This window comes from Myxine glutinosa, chromosome 1 (genome assembly GCF_964187855.1).
Source record: "Myxine glutinosa chromosome 1, kmMyxGlut1.1, whole genome shotgun sequence".
Taxonomy (NCBI): domain Eukaryota; kingdom Metazoa; phylum Chordata; class Myxini; order Myxiniformes; family Myxinidae; genus Myxine; species Myxine glutinosa.
In genome coordinates this window covers 36,563,103-36,573,948 of record NC_136261.1, presented here as the reverse complement: position 1 = coordinate 36,573,948, position 10,846 = coordinate 36,563,103, and positions in this window count along the sequence as shown.

The following is a 10,846-nucleotide window of genomic DNA, read 5'->3' as shown; positions in this document are numbered from 1 at the left end:
GAACTTCACCGATGCTCTGGAGTTTAGATGGAGCAGGAAAGGTACAGCTAGGGAGAATGTCAGTCGGTGTGTGGTGGCCACACCCAGAATAGACTGAGCTGGTCAGAGTTCAATCATAAACTCATGCCCGAAAGGTGTGATGCTCTTCATCGTTTTACATCACCTCAACATCCAACAATACCCATTTCCTGAATTGCAGATTTCCAGCGTTTGGAAGTGGCAGACCCTTAAAAAGACCCTTAAAACCCTTTTTCGGAAATATTTGCGTCCGAGGCTGATTCTTATTTCATGACATCTACATTGGATTTTGAATGCAAAACACACACGTAAGAAATGAAAATCACCGGCATGTGCATACAAGAAGGACCCTTATCCACAAAGGGTCTTAATCAGAAATTTACGCATGAGTATTTTTTTCCTTGCAAACTGCTCCATTAGAATGGTGTGAAACGAAAATGCAACGTAAGAAAATTTCTGACCCGGAACTTTCGGATAAGAAGGCCAGGTAGGCTTGAAGGGCCCCCAAGAGTCCATGTACCATTCCATTAGAATGTAGGCCAAACACAGAGGCGGTGGCTGAGAGGAGAAGTAACACGGGGTGGAGTGTTTCATCAGTTGAACAAAATTGATTATAACAGTAACACTTCAATGGATTAAAGGGTATTTCCAAAGGGTAATTCGAAAGGGTATTTCCAAAGGGTAATTCGAAAGGGTAATTCTAAAGGGTATTTCCAACGGGTATTTCCAAAGGGTAATTATAAAGGGCAATTCTGAAGGGTAATTCTAAAGGATAGCTCTAAAGCAGTGGTTTCTAACCTTTTTAAGTGCCCGTTCCTCTTGAGTTTTCATAATATTTTCCCGTACCAACCTGTCAAAAATGACTTCAAACTACAATAATAGATTAATAAAGTTTCTTTATTTTCACATTTAAAAAAACACATTTATGGAAACAATAATCATAATGCATCGTGTTTGCTGAAACGTCACTTTGTTGAAGTAGATTACAGTACAATGATAACTTTTGTAGAAAAACATAGTGCACAGTACACACAGACACATTTCTAGTGGCTCTTTTGTTGTTGCTTTTCATCAATGATGATGCTGAAACGAGGTTCTTTCTTTGAAATAGCCACACGCATGTCGTCACTTGTATCCAAACGGTTCCTGGCCTTTCGTTTGATGTGTAGGAGTGTTGAAAAACCTGTCTCGCACAAATAGGTGGTCGCAAATGGCACGAGGATCTCCAGAGGTCTCTCAGCTAACTGTGTGAACGTTTTGAGTTGTGCACACCAGAAGATGTCGAGCTGCATTGATTCAAACTCCATTCAAATTATCATTTAAAAAACCCAAACCCTTGGAAATTTTAAACAAAAACATTTTAACCCTTGTAATTCTTTAACAAAAACATTTTAACCCTTCTTTTTTTCTTTAAATACGGTTATACCCTTATTTTTTTGAAATTTATTTTGGGGCGACGTGTCTCGTACCCCCAGCTTGGAGGTTTCGTACCCCCAGGGGGTACAGGTACCCCTGGTTAAGAACCTATGCTCTAAATGGTAATTCTCATGGGTATTTCCAATGGGTATTTCCAAAGGGTAATTCTAAAGGGTATTTCCAATGGGTAATTCTAAAGGGTAATTCTAAAGGGTGTTTCCAATGGGTATTTTCATAGGGTAATTACAAAGGATAATTATAAAGGGTATTTCCAAAGTGTAATTCTAAAGGGTATTTCTAAAGGGTAATTCCAAAGGATAATTCTAAAGGGTAATTCTAAAGGGTAATTCTCAAGAGTAATCTGAAAGAGTTCTAAAGGGTAATTCTAAATGGTAATTCTAAAGGGTAATTCTAAATGGTAATTCTAAAGGGTAATTTCAATGGGTAATTCTAAAGGGTAATTCTAAATGGTAATTCTAAATGGTAATTTCAATGGGTAATTCTAAAGAATTCTAAAGGGTAATTCTAAAGGGTAATTTCAATGGGTAATTCTAAAGAATTCTAAAGGGTAATTCTAAAGGGTAATTCTAAATGGTAATTCTAAAGGGTAATTTCAATGGGTAATTCTAAAGGGTAATTCTAAATGGTAATTCTAAATGGTAATTTCAATGGGTAATTCTAAAGGGTAATTCTAAATGGTAATTCTAAATGGTAATTTCAATGGGTAATTCTAAAGAATTCTAAAGGGTAATTCTAAAGGGTAATTCTAAAGGGTAATTCTAAATGGTAATTCTAAATGGTAATTTCAATGGGTAATTCTAAAGAATTCTAAAGGGTTATTCTAAAGGGTAATTCTAAAGGGTAATTCTAAATGGTAATTTCAATGGGTAATTCTAAAGAATTCTAAAGGGTAATTATAAAGGGTAATTCTAAATGGTAATTCTAAATGGTAATTTAAATGGGTAATTCTAAAGAATTCTAAAGTGTAATTCTCAAGGGTAATTCTAAAGGGTAATTCTAAAGGGTAATTCTAAATGGTAATTCTAAATGGTAATTTCAATGGGTAATTCTGAAGGGTAATTACCTTCGCAAAAGCGGAAGGTTATGTTTTGATCGCTGTGTATTTATTTGTATGTCTGTGTGTGTGTGTGTATGTTATTCGCATAACTCAAAAAGTATTCAACCGAATTGCATGAAATTTGGTGGGATGATTGGTTATTATACGGGACACATTTGATTAGATTTTGGGAGCAATCGGGTCAAAGGTCAAGGTCAAGGTCACGAAAAGGTCAAGATCGTATTTTAGTACAGTACAGAACAGTAGCTGCGGCGAAGGTATGCGCTCTACCGAGTGCCCGTTCTAGTTCTAAAGGGTAATTCTAAATGGTAATTCTAAATGGTAATTTCAATGGGTAATTCTAAAGAATTCTAAAGGGTAATTCTAAAGGGTAATTCTAAAGGGTAATTCTAAATGGTAATTCTAAATGGTAATTTCAATGGGTAATTCTAAAGAATTCTAAAGGGTAATTATAAAGGGTAATTCTAAATGGTAATTCTAAATGGTAATTTCAATGGGTAATTCTAAAGAATTCTAAAGGGTAATTACCTTCGCAAAAGCGGAAGGTTATGTTTTGATCGCTGTGTATTTATTTGTATGTCTGTGTGTGTGTGTGTGTGTGTATGTTATTCGCATAACTCAAAAAGTATTCAACCGAATTGCATGAAATTTGGTGGGATGATTGGTTATTATACGGGACACATTTGATTAGATTTTGGGAGCAATCGGGTCAAAGGTCAAGGTCAAGGTCACGAAAAGGTCAAAATCGTATTTTTACCATAGCGTGGTCAATTTTTATCCAATTGGCATGCAACTAATGCCAAAATGTTCAGAATTCAATGCCCGATCTTGTTTGTCATAACTCGGTCAATTCTTATCCGATTTGCATGAAATCAGCACCAAACTGTTCACTGTTCTGTTCCCTACACTCCCATGCCAAGTACAGAACAGTAGCTGCGGCGAAGGTATGCGCTCTACCGAGTGCCCGTTCTAGTTCTAAAGTGTAATTCTAAAGGGTAATTCTAAATGGTAATTTCAATGGGTAATTCTAAAGGGTAATTCTAAAGGGTAATTCTAAATGGTAATTTCAATGGGTAATTCTAAAGAATTCTAAAGGGTAATTCTAAAGGGTAATTCTAAAGGGTAATTCTAAATGGTAATTCTAAATGGTAATTTCAATGGGTAATTCTAAAGAATTCTAAATGGTAATTCTAAAGGGTAATTCTAAATGGTAATTCTAAATGGTAATTTCAATGGGTAATTCTAAAGAATTCTAAAGGGTAATTCTAAAGGGTAATTCTAAATGGTAATTCTAAATGGTAATTTCAATGGGTAATTCTAAAGGGTAATTCTAAATGGTAATTCTGAATGGTAATTCTAAATGGTAATTTCAATGGGTAATTCTAAAGGGTAATTCTAAAGGGTAATTCTAAAGGGTAATTCTAAATGGTAATTCTAAATGGTAATTTCAATGGGTAATTCTAAAGAATTCTAAAGGGTAATTCTAAATGGTAATTCTAAATGGTAATTTCAATGGGTAATTCTATAGAATTCTAAAGGGTAATTCTAAAGGGTAATTCTAAATGGTAATTTCAATGGGTAATCCTAAAGAGTTCTAAAGGGTAATTCTAAAGGGTAATTCTAAATGGTAATTTCAATGGGTAATTGTAAAGAATTCTAAAGGGTAATTCTAAATGGTAATTCTCAAGAGTAATCCTAAAGGGCTCTAAAGGGCAATTCTAAAGGGTAATTCTAAATGGTAATTCTAAATGGTAATTCTAAATGGTAATTTCAATGGGTAATTCTATAGAATTCTATAGGGTAATTCTAAAGGGTAATTCTAAAGGGTAATTCTCAAGAGTAATCCTAAAGGGCTCTAAAGGGCAATTCTAAAGGGTAATTCTAAATGGTAATTCTAAATGGTAATTCTAAATGGTAATTCTAAATGGTAATTTCAATGGGTAATTCTATAGAATTCTATAGGGTAATTCTAAATGGTAATTCTAAAGGGTAATTCTAAATGGTAATTCTAAATGGTAATTTCAATGGGTAATCCTAAAGAGTTCTAAAGGGTAATTCTAAATGGTAATTCTCAAGAGTAATCCTAAAGGGCAATTCTAAAGGGTAATTCTAAATGGTAATTCCAATGGGTAATTCTAAAGGGTTCTAAAAGGTAATTCTAAATGGTAATTCTAAAGGGTAATTCTAAATGGTAATTTCAATGGGTAATTCTAAAGGGTAATTCTAAATGGTAATTCTAAATGGTAATTTCAATGGGTAATTCTAAAGAATTCTAAAGGGTAATTCTAAAGGGTAATTCTAAAGGGTAATTCTAAAGGGTAATTCTAAAGGGTAATTCTAAATGGTAATTCAAAATGGTAATTTCAATGGGTAATTCTAAAGAATTCTAAAGGGTAATTATAAAGGGTAATTCTAAATGGTAATTCTAAATGGTAATTTAAATGGGTAATTCTAAAGAATTCTAAAGGGTCATTCTAAAGGGTAATTCTAAAGGGTAATTCTAAATGGTAATTCTAAATGGTAATTTCAATGGGTAATTCTAAAGAATTCTAAAGGGTAATTATAAAGTGTAATTCTAAAGGGTAATTCTAAATGGTAATTTCAATGGGTAATTCTAAAGGGTAATTCTAAATGGTAATTCTAAATGGTAATTTCAATGGGTAATTCTAAAGAATTCTAAATGGTAATTCTAAAGGGTAATTCTAAATGGTAATTCTAAATGGTAATTTCAATGGGTAATTCTAAAGAATTCTAAAGGGTAATTCTAAAGGGTAATTCTAAATGGTAATTCTAAATGGTAATTTCAATGGGTAATTCTAAAGGGTAATTCTAAATGGTAATTCTAGATGGTAATTCTAAATGGTAATTTCAATGGGTAATTCTAAAGGGTAATTCTAAAGGGTAATTCTAAAGGGTAATTCTAAAGGGTAATTCTAAAGGGTAATTCTAAATGGTAATTCTAAATGGTAATTTCAATGGGTAATTCTAAAGAATTCTAAAGGGTAATTCTAAATGGTAATTCTAAATGGTAATTTCAATGGGTAATTCTATAGAATTCTAAAGGGTAATTCTAAAGGGTAATTCTAAATGGTAATTTCAATGGGTAATCCTAAAGAGTTCTAAAGGGTAATTCTAAAGGGTAATTCTAAATGGTAATTTCAATGGGTAATTCTATAGAATTCTATAGGGTAATTCTAAAGGGTAATTCTAAAGGGTAATTCTCAAGAGTAATCCTAAAGGGCTCTAAAGGGCAATTCTAAAGGGTAATTCTAAATGGTAATTCTAAATGGTAATTCTAAATGGTAATTCTAAATGGTAATTTCAATGGGTAATTCTATAGAATTCTATAGGGTAATTCTAAATGGTAATTCTAAAGGGTAATTCTAAATGGTAATTCTAAATGGTAATTTCAATGGGTAATCCTAAAGAGTTCTAAAGGGTAATTCTAAATGGTAATTCTCAAGAGTAATCCTAAAGGGCAATTCTAAAGGGTAATTCTAAATGGTAATTCCAATGGGTAATTCTAAAGGGTTCTAAAAGGTAATTCTAAATGGTAATTCTAAAGGGTAATTCTAAATGGTAATTTCAATGGGTAATTCTAAAGGGTAATTCTAAATGGTAATTCTAAATGGTAATTTCAATGGGTAATTCGAAAGAATTCTAAAGGGTAATTCTAAAGGGTAATTCTAAAGGGTAATTCTAAAGGGTAATTCTAAAGGGTAATTCTAAATGGTAATTCTAAATGGTAATTTCAATGGGTAATTCTAAAGAATTCTAAAGGGTAATTATAAAGGGTAATTCTAAATGGTAATTCTAAATGGTAATTTAAATGGGTAATTCTAAAGAATTCTAAAGGGTAATTCTAAAGGGTAATTCTAAATGGTAATTCTAAATGGTAATTTCAATGGGTAATTCTAAAGAATTCTAAAGGGTAATTCTAAAGGGTAATTCTAAAGGGTAATTCTAAATGGTAATTCTAAATGGGTAATTCTAAAGAATTCTAAAGGGTAATTCTAAAGGGTAATTCTAAAGGGTAATTCTAAATGGTAATTCTAAATGGTAATTTCAATGGGTAATTCTAAAGAATTCTAAAGGGTAATTCTAAAGGGTAATTCTAAAGGGTAATTCTAAAGGGTAATTCTAAAGGGTAATTCTAAATGGTAATTCTAAATGGTAATTTCAATGGGTAATTCTAAAGGGTAATTCTAAATGGTAATTCTAAAGGGTAATTCTAAATGGTAATTCTAAATGGTAATTTCAATGGGTAATTCTAAAGGGTAATTCTAAAGGGTAATTCTAAAGGGTAATTCTAAAGGGTAATTCTAAAGAATTCTAAAGGGTAATTCTAAAGGGTAATTCTAAATGGTAATTCTAAAGGGTAATTCTAAAGGGTAATTCTAAATGGTAATTTCAATGGGTAATTCTAAAGGGTAATTCTAAATGGTAATTCTAAATGGTAATTCTAAATGGTAATTCTAAATGGTAATTTCAATGGGTAATCCTAAAGAGTTCTAAAGGGTAATTCTAAATGGTAATTCTAAAGGGTAATTCTAAATGGTAATTCTAAATGGTAATTTCAATGGGTAATTCTAAATGGTAATTCTAAATGGTAATTTCAATGGGTAATTCTATAGAATTCTAAAGGGTAATTCTAAAGGGTAATTCTAAATGGTAATTTCAATGGGTAATCCTAAAGAGTTCTAAAGGGTAATTCTAAAGGGTAATTCTAAATGGTAATTCTAAATGGTAATTCTAAATGGTAATTCTAAATGGTAATTTCAATGGGTAATTCTATAGAATTCTATAGGGTAATTCTAAATGGTAATTCTAAATGGTAATTTCAATGGGTAATCCTAAAGAGTTCTAAAGGGTAATTCTAAATGGTAATTCTCAAGAGTAATCCTAAAGGGCTCTAAAGGGCAATTCTAAAGGGTAATTCTAAATGGTAATTCTAAAGGGTAATTCTAAATGGTAATTTCAATGGGTAATCCTAAAGAGTTCTAAAGGGTAATACTAAATGGTAATTCTCAAGAGTAATCCTAAAGAGTTCTAAAGGGTAATTCTAAAGGGTAATTCTAAATGGTAATTCTAAATGGTAATTTCAATGGGTAATTGTAAAGAATTCTAAAGGGTAATTCTAAATGGCAATTCTCAAGAGTAATCCTAAAGGGCTCTAAAGGGCAATTCTAAAGGGTAATTCTAAATGGTAATTTCAATGGGTAATTCTATAGAATTCTATAGGGTAATTCTAAATGGTAATTCTAAAGGGTAATTCTAAATGGTAATTCTAAAGGGTAATTCTAAATGGTAATTCTAAATGGTAATTTCAATGGGTAATTGTAAAGAATTCTAAAGGGTAATTCTAAATGGCAATTCTCAAGAGTAATCCTAAAGGGCTCTAAAGGGCAATTCTAAAGGGTAATTCTAAATGGTAATTTCAATGGGTAATTCTATAGAATTCTATAGGGTAATTCTAAATGGTAATTCTAAAGGGTAATTCTAAATGGTAATTCTAAAGGGTAATTCTAAATGGTAATTCTAAATGGTAATTTCAATGGGTAATTCTATAGAATTCTATAGGGTAATTCTAAATGGTAATTCTCAAGAGTAATCCTAAAGGGCAATTCTAAAGGGTAATTCTAAATGGTAATTTCAATGGGTAATCCTAAAGAGTTCTAAAGGGTAATTCTAAATGGTAATTCTCAAGAGTAATCCTAAAGGGCAATTCTAAAGGGTAATTCTAAATGGTAATTCCAATGGGTAATTCTAAAGGGCAATTCTAAAGGGTAATTCTAAATGGTAATTCCAATGGGTAATTCTAAAGGGTTCTAAAAGGTAATTCTAAATGGTAATTCTAAAGGGTAATCCTAAAGGGTAATTCCAAAGGGTAATTCCAAAGGGTAATTCTAAAGGGTGTCGTGGAATCATTTTGACTTTCTTGTATGAATATATTTATATGCTTGATCTCGGGTTTTTGGTACCGGGTGCAACTGAAAGTTGCGTTGGTTTGGTGAGCATTGGTGAGGTGAGCAATGTCTCGCTGCCTGTTGCTGAACTGCAAAATCGACAGGAATATTCATTACATGCCGCTAACAGTGCCATTGCTACTTTTTCAGAAAGTCTCCTCCAATTTGATTTGGGGTTAAGTCGCTCATTTCTGTGGGTATTTACTATTGCCAACACAAGAGACTCCATCCTACGTGCGGATCCTCCCCCCACCCCCTCCCCCCCCCCCACCCCTCCAATTTTTTTATTTTATAATTTAAAATGTATTTTTTTTGCATATCATATGTTAAACACCCTGGTGATACCTGTGATTGCCCCGTTGTTCTCCTCACCACTCCTCCACCCCTTAATTGAGTTTAATCATAATGCTAATAATAATGTTTATTGTCCACAGAAAATGGAAAATTGCACTATTGGCAAACGAGGCTCACAAACCTCACATAATGATGGCAAAACAATAACCACAGTACAACAAAAAATCCCTATCAAACTATCAAGGTTACACAACGAGAACAATTCAACAGACTAGTATCCCCACTGCTACCCACTAACCCCTTTAATATCACCGACTTCCATTAAACAAGGAGAAAAAGACAATAAAATGTCATAGCTCCTGTGGTTTTAGTCATTTTGCTGCATGGAGTTAAAGGCTGCCAGTCGGCCATCTTTGGTCGGATTACAAAACAAAATTTTCTGCATATGTATACAGACTCTCATGTATTGTTTTTGTGATAAGTTTGAACAAAATCGGTCCATGCATGTCCGAGAAATGGATGGAGACAAGTTTAAGTAACAAAATGGCCGCCAGTCGGCCATCTTGGATCTGATATTGAAAGAAAACGACGTGCATATGTACACCGTCATGTATTGTCTTTGTGCCGAGCATGAACAAAATCGGTCCGGACAGCTCCGAGATATGGTTGGTTGCGGGTGCACGCTCGCACAGACCAACGACACTGGCGGATCCAGGTGGGGGGAGGAGGGAGGTGCAGGATGCGCACCCACCCGTCGGATTTTCGATGATAAATCACAAGCTATGAAGACCTTGGAACGGCCCTCGTGTCCAGATTATTTTGAATAAGGAACGTTCCAGGCAGCTGACCAACGCTCAGAGGTTTTAAATCACTTTTCCTTTATTATAAAACACTCCAAGTGCGACGGTAAAAAATACCATGCTTTTGTCACATACATTTCGTCACGGGAATTCTTCCGGATTATTTGTCGTTAAATAGCCGAATTAACTCAGGAGATCACAACAATCATTTCGGAAGAACGACACAAATCAGAAATTCCACATCAGAAAGCTCCAGAAGAACTACTCAAAAAACATGGCGCATACAAACACGCACACACACATGCAACCACACAGACACGCATACACAAGCACACGCACGCACACACACACACAGACACATGCACACATACACGCACACACACACACACACGCACACACACGCAACCACACAGACACGCATACACAAGCACACGCACGCACACACACACACAGACACATGCACACATACACGCACACACACACACACGCACACACGCACACGCACACACACACACATGCAACCACACAGACACGCATACACAAGCACACGCACGCACACACACACACAGACACATGCACACATACACGCACACACACACACACGCACACATGCACACGCACACACACACACATGCAACCACACAGACACGCATACACAAGCACACGCACGCACACACACACACAGACACATGAACACATACACACACACACACACGCACACGCACAGACACACACAGACACATGCACACAAACACACATACACGCATACACACACACACACACATACACTGTCCCCTGTTTCATACTAAGCCCAACGGGAGCAAAAACAAACAAACACAAACAAAAACAAACGGGAAAAAAAAATCTGAACACAAAACGATACAAATTCTTTCAGAAATGGATAAAGCTGGATTGTTGTAGTGCAGGCTTGATGGGCCAAATGGCCTCCTCCTGCATCAGATGTATTGTACAGGGTGTTTGTAAAGTCATTGTGCACTGGATTCGTTCATCACCTGTGATGTACCAAAGTTTGTTCACGGCACGAAGAAAATCAAAGTCTAAGGAGGATCCATTGGGGGTCAAAGTGGGTCAAATGTCTGGTGATTGTTTTGTATTTATTTAGGCGAATGTGTACAACTGCCATTAATTTAAAAAGGCCTCGGCACTATCGAGCGATTTAAAAAAAAAAATCCAAAAAAACAACTTTGTTTTTAAAACTTTTTTTTTTTAACCTAAAACACTCCCAGGTACTCACTGGTGAACCTTTGAGAATT